Source organism: Patagioenas fasciata, chromosome 33 (genome assembly GCF_037038585.1).
Source record: "Patagioenas fasciata isolate bPatFas1 chromosome 33, bPatFas1.hap1, whole genome shotgun sequence".
Lineage (NCBI taxonomy): Eukaryota > Metazoa > Chordata > Aves > Columbiformes > Columbidae > Patagioenas > Patagioenas fasciata.
Window position 1 is genome coordinate 2,762,993 of NC_092552.1, and position 12,140 is coordinate 2,775,132.

General features: G+C 50.3%; 1 long non-coding RNA gene and 1 pseudogene across 1 annotated transcript; both read right to left on the reverse strand.

Annotated features, from left to right (window-relative positions):
• Window positions 1-24: 24 nt before the first annotated feature.
• On the reverse strand, window positions 25-8,347 carry LOC139826019 (ral guanine nucleotide dissociation stimulator-like 1; annotated as a pseudogene).
• A 933-nt stretch (window positions 8,348-9,280) lies between these two features.
• Window positions 9,281-11,757, reverse strand: LOC139826032 (uncharacterized). The gene is made up of 3 exons (XR_011736135.1): window positions 11,574-11,757; window positions 10,020-10,484; window positions 9,281-9,386 (listed from the first exon to the last, which is right to left on the reverse strand). It is a non-coding gene; the product is annotated as an uncharacterized lncRNA (long non-coding RNA).
• Window positions 11,758-12,140: the final 383 nt, after the last annotated feature.

Below are 12,140 nucleotides of genomic sequence, written 5' to 3' on the forward strand. Positions count from 1 at the left end.
GAAAAAAGATGATATAATATTGAAGGTTTCTGTAGAAGTATGGAAAGATTAAATATGATAAACACATCGAGTATTAAAATACATTAACTGCAGAGAAAAACTGGAAAAAAGTTAATATACTCGTTATAGAAATATTAAATATGATACAAAGCTCAAACATTATATACAGGTCACATATTAAAATATATGAACTCCAGACTAAAACTGGGGGGAAAAAAGTTTACGTACTTCTAATATAAACAGTAAATCCTATCCAGAGCTCAGCCATTACAACCCATGAAGTGCGGGCTCCTCCTGTGCTGCAGCTTTTCTTCTCAGGATGCAGTCGAAGTTGCCCTGGGTGCTCATGGCGTAGAACACGTTCGCCTTGGGTGGGATCGCCAGCTCCGCAAGAGAGGGAGCAGAGCGAGCGTTCATGGGCGCCCCACTCAGCGCTGGGGGTTTATTCTCACCGGCAGCTGGGACAACGTGGCGATGGCGTTTCTGACGTCGCTCCGCATGTTACTCTTGCCGGCAAAATGCAGCAGAGCTCTTCAAGCAGCAGCAGCAGCAGAGTTCTGCTTCCCCACCTTTGTCCTCGGAGATGATCTGGACCAGCTCGTAATCCTCGGCCGAGCCAGACTGCAGGTTGTGCTTCTCCATGGCTCGCTGGGTGACAGCAGGAGCCTTCTCTTGGTTACTCAGCTGCAAAGAGGGAGTTGCAAGGAGTCGCTTGGTAACCAAGTCGCAGATTCTGCCAGACGCTAAAACACGCTCTTTGCGACACCTGGGGGTGGAGTTGGTTCAAGACAACAGACACTGCTCTAGAAATGCAGCAGGAAATCACAGCCTCTGCTCTCCTGAGCAACCGCTCGGAGAGGTGAGACCTTGTTCTCAGCAGCCATCGAATCCGCAGCAAGAGCTGCCCCAGCTGCTGTTTGCAGACATCCATTAATCCACAGTCTCCCCTGCTAAACACTTTCTGCGATGTCCTGCAAAGATTCTGGGCCTTGGAGCTGGGTTTGCTGGGGAAGGGGCACCTTGTGTCACAGCTCACACACCCCAGTGCTGAGCTGGACACACAACAGCCGGCGCTGGCAGAAGAGCAGGGGCAGCAAAGCCGGCACTTGCTCAGAGTGCTTCCCTTGGCATTGTTGATCAAATACAAGCTTCAATTTCAAGGCCAGAAACCTTGAGAGATGCTCTTTGCAAACCTCTCATTCATCCCCTGCTCCACATGTTTTGATTTGTAACATCGGTCACGTTCCCTGTCAAGGAGGTCTGATCGGGGAATAGGTGTTTCCGAAACTAAAAGCACCATTCAAGTCACCTGGGGTGAAAACACCACCCACAGTAACAGCGCTTTGCTGTTCCCACCGCTCACCAGGATGCTCCTGTAGATGTTGCCGCTTCTGTCCTCTTCTACGCTGGTGCGGATGACGCAGCTCTCTCCGCTCTGCTGGCTGTAGACTGGCAGGACTGGCGGCACTTCTTTTGATGGAACGGGAGTCACGGGGCCGGGGCACTTCTTGGAGCACTTGTCATCAGATGGCAGCAAGGGGGGAGACGAGATCAAACACATTCATTACCATTGAATTTCAAAGATCCAAAAGCTAAAGATGACACTCTTCAGCACAACAGCCTTAACAAGGGCTTCGGCAACCCAGTTAAGGCAGCTTAGGTCAAGAGAGCAGAGTCTGCAGGACAAAGCTCCCTGGGAACGGAACCCAGCCCAGCCCAGGCTTGGTCTGGGCAGTTCCTGGCAGGTCAAACCACAGGGCTGGTGAGCTCTGACCTCACCTGCTTCTCACTTGCTCAGCTGCTCTGCCTGCCCCAGAATTAGGCTGGGCTGATGTACATGAGCCCTCCCCCCAAAATCGCCTTTCCCAGAGCTCAGGTCCCTCCATTCCACTGCCAGCAACGCTCCAGTCAAGATCCACAGGCTTGGGCAAGCGCCTGGGGCCGCCGGCAGCGTCAGCAGCCTCGCACAGGCTGTTTGTGCTGAACACAGGGCCCGGGCCCTACCTTGTGCTGAGGCTCCTCAGCAGTGTCGGTGGGAGGGACGATGGTGACGGTGCTGTCCCCAGAGCTCCCACCTGGAGCAGGTTTGGGCTGCGCGTTGACGGGGGTGCTGAGGGCGCTCACCCCCAAGCCCAGGAACGGCCTAGGGGAGAAAAGAAAGCACAACAGAGCTGGGCTGAGCACAGCTGTCACTTGCTTCAACAATCTGACCTGCTGTTGTGTTTTCCTATCTCGAGTGGCCTATTGTCTGTGTGTGTATAGCAAATTAGACTCTATCCTTATTTGCTCTGTTTTGCTGCTGCAAATTTGAATTGAATTTATAATCCAGCACTAAAATCGTTCCTTTGTCTGACACCTTAGAGTTATTTCTGAAGTCTTTAGTCGATAACCCTCCTGGCTACTTACACCAATAGAAAGAGACAACAGCAATACGTATTTCTAGCTGGCGGTGTCTCCTCGCAGCACTGCAGTGCTCTGGATCCCCAGCCAGGTTTGTCAGCTGGTGTTTGATTTATTCCAGTTCATATTCACACACCAAACCCCCTCCCCGTTGTACTCACAGGCTGAATCTCTTCACCACGCTCTTCTGAGCTCTGCCCGCTGCGGTGCTCTGGTCAGGAGCTGCTCCTTCGATTTCACGTGACAGACAGAAACTGCAGAACAGGCAATACCGTTAGTTAAATATCTCAAAGTGGCCATATCTGAGAAGCCCTGGGTCACTCCCACGTCCCAGAGGGTTCATCCCCACGAGGAGGAGCGCAGCTCTGTGCGTGTGTATTTCCACTCTCCGGGAGCAGCTCCTGGCAGCGCAGAGCTCAAGGCTGAGAGAACCTGAACCTGCCTGCGGGGGAAGAAAAGCTGCTTCGCCAGCTGGGCTGAGACCCTACCTCTCCTCATCACTTCAATGCCGCTGCCTCCTAAACCACTGCACGAATTTCTCATCTCCTGTCACGCAATAGCTGTTACATGAGGACTGCAACAGCTTAATTTGTGCGATTACTTCAAACTCCTAAGAAAACAAATAATAAAATAGGAATTCTAATTAGAAAAATAAAGCCAGTCTCGTTAATACACTAAACACACGCAGCAACAGATCCAGGACAAACTGCCCTCGGACAGAGGAAACCCCGGCACCTTCGCTCCTACTGATCTCTGACCAACAAGGCTCAGGCTGGAAGGCAACGCTCAGCCTTGATTTCTCGGTCCCAGGTACCCGCTTCGCTCTCTGCACCTTTGACCCACAACTATTTACTGCAGCACAAGGAAGACGGTCACAGACTGCATCTTGTGGCCAGCAAAGGTCTCACGCCAGCAGGTCTGATGCGCTCCCAGCACACAGAACACGCTCGTGTAACGTGTTCCCGTGAACACCAAACGGGGGGAACGTGCCCCAGACGTAACTCCCGCGGCAGCGAGTGCCCTGCGGCTCCTCTTCCCCTGCTGCCCGCATCTAAAAGGAATTTCTCTTCCCGCGCCGCCCCGCACAGCCCGGCAGAGGTTCACAGCGTGCCGGGGACTGTTCCTTCCTCACCCTCTGAGTAACGTGAGCGGCTGTTGGATACGCCCAGCAAAGACAACAGGCCTCGCCAAGAGAACGCTCTAGCAGAGAGCGTCAGGCACTAACGATCACAGAACAGTCACCGTTCCACTTACCCTTCGCCGCTTCTCAAAATTGATCAGGCCGCCCTGTTGGAAGGACAGAGAAGGGATCGGAGGAGAAGAGCACAGGCTCGGCTGGAGTTAATCACAAACAGGATGAACAGGATGAAGTAGCGACACCAAGGGACAGGCCAGAGCTGCCCTGACCAAAGGCCTCTACAAAGACCCGTTTCCAGCTCTAGGATAAGCCACAGCACTCGTGTACCTGAGTCTATTTGTTAAATACATTCCTCTCTTTTTAAGAACTGCACTAGCACCCAGTGGAAGATGCAGGAGCAGACACAGTGTCTGCAAGGGAGGGAGGAGATTTAGGATTCCAAAAATTGCCCCAAATTACCTCGAGATAGTCCTGAAGGGCTGTGTCCAGCATGACGAGGTCAGTGAGGAAGGTACCCAGGTAAGGTACCGTGCCTTGTGTGACTCCCTGCAAACGGTCAGAGCAATGGTGGATTAATTGACTGAGAAGTCATAATTATACTAATTAGAATACTCCTGTGGAAGCAAACAAAACACAACTAGTCTGCTTCACCAAACAGCGCTCTTGTAAATGATGCTTTCACGACATCATCCTTGGTATCTCAGCCAGCGGTTCATGTCTGCACAGAGCGGTATATAAGCCAAAGTGCTCATTCGTAACTCCTCTGCGTCAAATCTCGCTGTGCGGCACCTCTCGCCCCAGCAGAAAAGCCGGGATTTACAGACCCGTCTTCCCCAAAGCACCGCATACGGGAGCTCATTGGTCAGGAACAGGGCTGAGCTCGGCTTTGGGTGAGATCACAACCTGGCAACTCAAGCTCATTCCCACCTTCAGCAGCAGCTCCCTGCTCGTCGCAAAGTTGTCACAGTCGGAGAAGATTTCCCAAAGCTCTTCGAACATCAGCATTGTGTCCCTGTACAGGAAAAGATTCAATGATTTAAGTTGTTTGTAAGCACTCTGAATCAGACCAGGGTACAATTTTTTTCTCAAGAATCGTTAACAGTTGGGCACAGAAAAGATAAAAGCACCAAAACACATCCAGTGACACACTGCACAGCCTTACTTTGGAACGCAGGCCCAGGTCTTCTTCAGGCGATAAACCGAGGTGGACTGCAAGGCGGAAACGATGGCCTTCAGAGACGAAAAGTTGTTCAGGATCCTACATTGCTGTGAAAGGAGCGGTTAGAAACACAGGAGCGTTAAACGTCAGCATCACCAATAGTCAGTGCTCTTCTGTCTGCCCCGTGTCCTGCTTGCTGCACATTCTCCCTGCTAAGCGGGCAGCTCTACAAATACTGAGCATCAAAAATATCACTCCCCGCTACAACCCCCCTGTCCCCTCCCAGCTCCACGGCACCCGCACAAGGAACGTTAAACAGTCGCGAATAAACGCTTTACACGTCCGATACGGATCCACTTCTCCAAGATCTTCGCTCTTGGCTGTGTCTTTAATTCTTTGCTCTCCAGGATGGTGCTGAGCACGCAGTTGGTGACGGCGTTGAACTGCGAGGTGGTGGCTCTGATGCTCTGTGCCAGCTGTTTGTTCTCTTTCTTGTCCCTTCGGGACCAGATGCAGCCCAGGCAGTGGTGGGGCACAACGTTCTGGAAGAGTGTCTAGAGGGAAACAGAGGTGTCCAACTCAGCCTGGAGCGCTACTGCCCACAGCAAGAAATGCACGGTTACAGTACAAACTGCAGCTGAATCCAGTATGGTATTAAAAGGGAAATATTGGTTTTCTCTCCAGTTTAAAATATACACTTTGGTATAACTCTTTAGGCCTGACGCCCTAAAAGAACTGTCAGCTAAACTGTCCTGGAAAAATAAAAGACACCTTTCTATCACTTACATTACCAGGGGGAAAGATTTCTATATCATGATACTTTTGAAAGAGATTGATACAAATAAGCCAAATCGGAGCACTACAGTTACAAAGTACTTCTACATCTTCAGGTGAGGTAGCCTAAGATACAGTCAAAATACGCTATTTCTGAGGGGTCAAATGCTAAACTTTGCAAAAGAGGCCACACAGTCTACATCCACACTGTATAACAAAAAGACAAACACCTTCAGAAGAACTGAAGGAAAAGCCCAATCAATGAAGCAAGTCTGGATAACCAAGCAGAGCTGCGCTCTGTGTCCCAGCAACAGAGCGGTTCTGGAACAACAGACTTACACCGATATAAGTTAAAAAACAAACAAACAAACAATGAGAAGCCCAGAACTCTTTCCCCGAGCATTTCAAGTAATACCTATGATCTACATACCGCATCCGTGTATGTCAGCTGTTCTGCCACCAGGTCTTCTTGGGACAGCGAGAATTCTTCTGGGCCGCTGATCTCCAGTTCCTCTTCCTCGTCCGGGGTGCAGGGAGAAAGGCTGTGGAACGCGTCTGGCCAGCGGGGAAAACACGAGTCAGTGAATTTATACAGAAAACAAGTAATCAAAGCAGGTATTTGGAAAATCACTACATAGAAGAACAGAACATGCAAAGGGACCTGCCTGGGGTAACGGCCTCACCGTGCTGCATATTTTAGGGAGATAGAGAAGGTCCAGAAGATTAAATGGGCAAAGAGAAGGTAGAAGAAAAAGAAATAGGGAGAACTGAGCTGTTCAGGGTCTCTTAGCTGAGAAGTGCCTTAACCCATTCACTAACCATTCTTTGGAAAGAACAAACCCACCAACCCCCCCACAACAACTCCTTATTAACACTGCAGAACTTTGATAATCTGCTTGTCAGCATCTATGCATTCTATACTCTGAAAAACAGCTGAACTGCAAAGAGACAAGACTGCAGTTATACCCCCAAAATATTACGCTGAGAATGCTCTTATGTCCACGTTTCAAGGGAAGAGGAGGAGAAGGGAGAGAGACCAGTTGGAAAGTTAAAACGTGCTTTGCTAGTACTACTGATGAGGAGAGAAAGTAATGCAAAATATACGAAACCAATCGTGGCTCCAGCAGCTTCAGGACAGGCCCCCGGACGCCCTGGGCTGGACTCGGCACTAAACCAGAGCTGGATTCAGGGCTGCAGGGCTGTACAGAATTGATCAGCAGCCTTGGCTGCCGCAGCACTAAGTCTAAACCTGGGCCTTTTCTGCACACCAGTCCTACCGTTATGCGCTCCAGAGCCAACGGGGTCTGAAAAACACGCAGGTAACGTGAGAAAAATGCATGTAGTAGAACTCAGTCTGCCTACTAAGGCTGGAAGTTGATTCCAGTACTCATTCACATACCACGTGAGCTCTTACGACTTTTCGGCTCACGGCACAGGAAGCTTTGTGCTCTGGATAAGGGGATGTGTCAGGCTTGACGCTGGGAGAACACACAGACAGCAGAGAAAGGTACTTTACCATCATTCTCCCATTCTTCTTTCTGGAACTGCTCCAGGAGGTTCTGCGCCCTCTTCTCCGGGTCAGAGCCGGGCATGTTCTTCTTCAGATAACTCAGCACCTTCTGCAGACACACGTACTCGGGCGGCTCTCGGAAATCGTCGGCACATTGGTCGAGCCAGGCTTGTAAAATCGATGCCATCGCACTGTGAGCAAATTCAGAGAGAACACATGGGTTGTATGCAGCAGGTATTGATGCAATCGCATGGATCTGTACCTAATATAACAACAGGAACACTGAGACATTCATCCCCCACGTGAGGGCAGTATGGACACTTCTGTGAGCACAGAATTTAATTTGTTCTTTTTAGGCAAGAAATATTATTAAGATAATACTTCATAGGAAACTAAAGGCTGCTTCTTCAATTACACCTTGAGAAACCAGCGCAGTCATTCATATTTTCTCTGCGTTGTATTATTGGATGTGTTATGAGACAGCTGATACTTGGCCTTTACACAAGCTCCTTGAAGCAAACAGGGCTGTGAATTGTCAAATGAAACAACAGCTCTGCTGCCCACGTCCCGCTCCAGCACCGAACCCTGACTGGGGCTCGCTGGGCGCTGCAAAACCAAACTTACGTCCTGAGCACTGTGCTGGATCCGGGGGAATTCTGGGTTCCATGTTCTTCAGAGCCCGAGATCTCCAGGTTTCCGTATCTGAAAAAATGAGATGGCTGTTTAGAGGAACCTCTACTGAGCAACCCAAACAGCGTAATCCATATACAATTGGCATAAACATATAGATATTGGCATATTCATATACAATTGGCATGAAGACAAGGGCTTCATGCTGGACAATTCCACCGTGGCTGGGGAAGCTGCGGCAGAGATGAAGGGTTTGCACATATCCCCCGTGCACTGGTCTTTTTTTAAGGGACAAGCTGTATTGGTTTTCTTGTGTCCGTCCCAGTTTGGTTCCTTAGCGGTCAGACCACGCACGCTTTCCCCACCTGGCGCTTAAGCTTTAATGAGATTTGGGATGTGGGCAACGTGCATTTACACATGGTGTGTTTACGCTGAAATCCTGAATTTTGCAGGATTCTTTTCTGTCAACATCCCCCTGTCGTGTATAATAAATGACGGCTCAGTTTCCATTCTGTCCCGGCTCTCACCTGTCCAGGAGCAGTTCCAGGACTGTGCTGGTGGAAGCAAAGGCCCTGTACGTGGAGAGGAAGATGCTGATGTATGTGAAGTCATTATCGGCAAAGGCCGTCGGAAGCGTCTCCACCAGCTTTTCCAAAGTTCCAGCTTTCAGGGCCCTGCTGTTGCACGTCTCGTCCGGGCTGACAGTGTGTCCTGCAGGGAACTGGTCCCCTTCAGCCTACAAAGTGGAAACAAAGACAAAGCACAAAACTCAGACAGAAGCCAGAGCCCCGACAGAGCTTGCACAACGAAACACAGATTCCATTCCACCTTTTCACAGGAATAGTCCATCTCTAGTTACTAAACAATTTTGTCGGTTTGGGCTCTCCAAACACCAAATGCTGTATCAAATACTGGAGGACAATCAAGACATTTCTTATTGAAACAGCCAAGTGTTTCCAGTGCTTAAGCTGTAATCTCCTGGTTGCCTTTGAAACTGACCATTCTCTCATAACAGGGCCAACCATTCAAAAACCCCGGATGCTTTCTTAGCATCCAGAAGTTTAAGAAAGGTTTCTCAGACTTCTTGCAGCATGAAAGATCTAAGTTCCTTCACTTACTCCAACCTCTACAAGAAAATACTAAGCAAGGTTTCAAGCTTCTCAGTACTTAAAGGAATTGGTAATAAAGCCCAACTCACTCAAAATGAACAAAACCAGTTGTATTCCTTTCAACACGGGTTCTATGAAATTTTCAGTTAGAGCTGCATTTCTCTCAGACACATCCACTACCAGCCAACGCTTTTCAGCTGAAAAGCCTCCAAATCACTCTACAAATGCAGCATCACTAAGAACTCTTCCCATCAGCTGGAAAATGTACAGGAGGTCAAAAATACTTTCTGCTGTTTCTCCCGGTAAAAACAGGAGGCAGAGATGGGAAATCTGCCACTCAAAGTCTCTATACTACCAACCTGGACACCACACCAAAGCAAGTTCTTATATTATTGCCTTGGATCCTGAAGAAAATGTAGAAACATCGCAACATAACATGAAAGTTCTACCCACCTCCTGACCCTCTGGCTCAAACTGCCACAGCTGCACCGATTGCAATGAAGTGAGGACACTTTGATCAGCTGGGGGCTTGGCCACCATGCCAGCTTTACTTACCCCGAGCCATCTTGCTCCTTCGCTGTCAGTCTGCTGGATCTGCGCTCTTCTCAGGCTGTCGCAGTCAACAGCTCCTTCTTGTGCGTCTTCAGCTCCATCCTCAGTTGTGCTCTGCCAGGAAAAGGGCCAAGAGAAACAAGTCAGAGAGAAAGGAACATGGTCCCTGCACAAGCGCAGGCTGCAGACACCAGCATGCCAGCACCAGGATCTCACAACACCTCAACAACGCTCACTTCAGTTGCCACTTTTTAGCTGCCTTCAGTTACCTGGGCCTTTTTGGGCTTTTAACTGAAAGCAGAGAGGAGCTGAGTGCACAACTTACTGCACAAGTCAATGAAAGAGGTAAGAATTAAACCAGAGAGTCCAGATCTCCTGAACCCCACCACTAACAGCCGCTGTATTAACATGCTGATACATGTTGAGGAGCAAAGCACTAGAGAATTGAAAATAGATGTAACAATTAACTTCAGAAATACATATACTGGTCCCCCTGCAACCACATAATGCTTTTTCTTCATACATACCACTTGAATAATTAAAGTTTCAGGGCTTTACTGACTACCATAGCCTTAAGCACAGCAACAACTCAATTAGAAAGGATTTGAGTGCAGTGCAACCAAATCCTGGTTTGGGGTGCTGGGGTTTGGGGTTTTTTTGGGGGTTGCTTTTCTGGTTTTTTTTTACCTCTTTTAACTCTAAAATATCCCTAAGTCATACAGAACTGTCTGTGCACCAGTGACTTGCCTCTTGAACGCTCTGTGGAACCTCCACATCTTCCCCAGGTTGGTTCCTCACATTTTCTTCCAGGCTCTGTGGAGTCTCCACGTCTTCTTCAGTTGGCTCGCTTGGAGTCTCCTCTGTGCACTCTGCAGTCTCTGTGTCTTCCTCTGTTGCCTTGCTTAGACCGTTCTCAACGCGCTCTGGAGTCTCTGCGTCTTTGTCTGATACCTTGCTTGTAGTCTCCACATCTTCCTCTCTTGTCTCGCTTAGAGTCTGCTCAATGCGCTCTGGAGTCTCCTCAACGCGCTCTGGAGGCTCCTCAGTACACTCTGGGCTCTCCACTTCTTCCTTGGTTGGCTTGGTCAGAGTCTCCTCAAGGCTGTGCAGAGACTCCACATCTTCCTCGTGTCTCTTCTGCCTGGGTGTCCTCCTCCTTGGTCTTCTCCAGCATCTCCAAAGAGACAGGTTCCGAAAGGGGAAGTTCCGAGCCTGTTAGAAAACAACGGAAAAACAGTTTTGAATTGCAGATAGCAACACATTTACTTTTAACGTCCTTGCAAAAGTACCGGGACAAGATCACATGAACCCTGAAATTCAGACACTATTACAATGCAAAAAATAGATAGGATCATAGAAACATTTTGGTTGGAAGAGACCATCGAGTGCAACCGTCAACCCACCCCTGGCACTGCCCCATGTCCCTCAGGACCTCATCTATGTCCCTTTTAAACCCCTCCAGGGATGGTGACCCCACCGCTGCCATGGGCAGCCTGTTCCAATGTCTAATAACCCTTTCACAGAATCACAGAATCCCAGAATGTCAGGGGTTGGAAGGGACCTGGAAAGCTCATCCAGGAGCAGGAACACCCAGCTGAGGTTCCACAGGAAGGGGTCCAGGCGGGTTTGAATGTCTGCAGAGAAGGAGACTCCACAACCCCCATGGGCAGCCTGGGCCAGGCTCTGACACCCTCACCAGGAAGAAGTTTCTTGTCAAATTTAAGAGGAACCTTTTGTGTCTCAGTTTGTACCCGTCACCCCTTGTCCTGTCACTGGTTGTCACCGAGAAGAGCCTGGCTCCATCCTCCTGACACTCACCCTTTACATATTTATAAACATTAATGAGGTCACCCCTCAGTCTCCTCTTCTCCAGCTCCAGAGCCCCAGCTCCCTCAGCCTTTCCTCACACGGGAGATGCTCCACTCCCTTCAGCATCTTGGTGGCTGCGCTGGACTCTCTCCAGCAGTTCCCTGTCCTTCTGGAGCTGAGGGGCCACAACTGGACACAATATTCCAGGTGTGGTCTCCCCAGGGCAGAGCAGAGGGGCAGGAGAACCTCTCTGACCTACTGACCACCCCCTTCTAACCCACCCCGGGTATCATTGGCTTCCTGGCCACAAGGGCCCAGTGCTGGCTCATGGTTTTCCTTCCTCAGTGTGATATATCACACTATATTTCAAATTTAATCTCTTTTTTTTAGCCATGCCTTTTAAGAAATGAGAAAGCGTTACACAAATCCCTTTTATGAAGTGAAACTGCAAAAAGAACTATTACATTTTTTAGCACTAAAGGGACAATTTACCTGGGGAGGGAGGGCGGGCGGCGGGGCCCGGCTCGCTCATACCCGTCCGCAGCAGGGCCCGCAGCCGATCCCGCACATGGCGCTGTGTCCGCGTCCGCAGGCAGGGCTGCTGCCGGCTCCGCCAGCCCCGCACTCCCGCTCTCTCTCGCACCGACCGCTCGCCCCCACGCCAACGGCGGCGACGGCTCCGCCGGCACCACGGCGACCGGACGCGGCCTCGCGGCGGCACGCGCCGCCCGCAGCCGGCCAATCGCAGCTCGCCGCCGCTCCGCGCGCGCCCCCTTGCCCCGCCCTCAGCCCGCCCGCAGTCCGAGCCCTTGCTCAGCCGGACAAGGCGCCGGGAGCGGGACGGACGGACCGAGCCGGGAGCGTGGGCATCAGACTGTGCGTGGAACACAACGTGTGCTGCGGCAGAGCCCGGGGCGAGCGCTCCCGGAGCTGCTTCACGCACACGCACCACGCGCTGGGATTTTACTCCTGGCCCTTTAAAGATTCCTAGCACAATTGCTTACATACAGTTCTGAACTAGATATTCATTCTGTGGCTTAAAGTGTTAGTTCGTTAGTA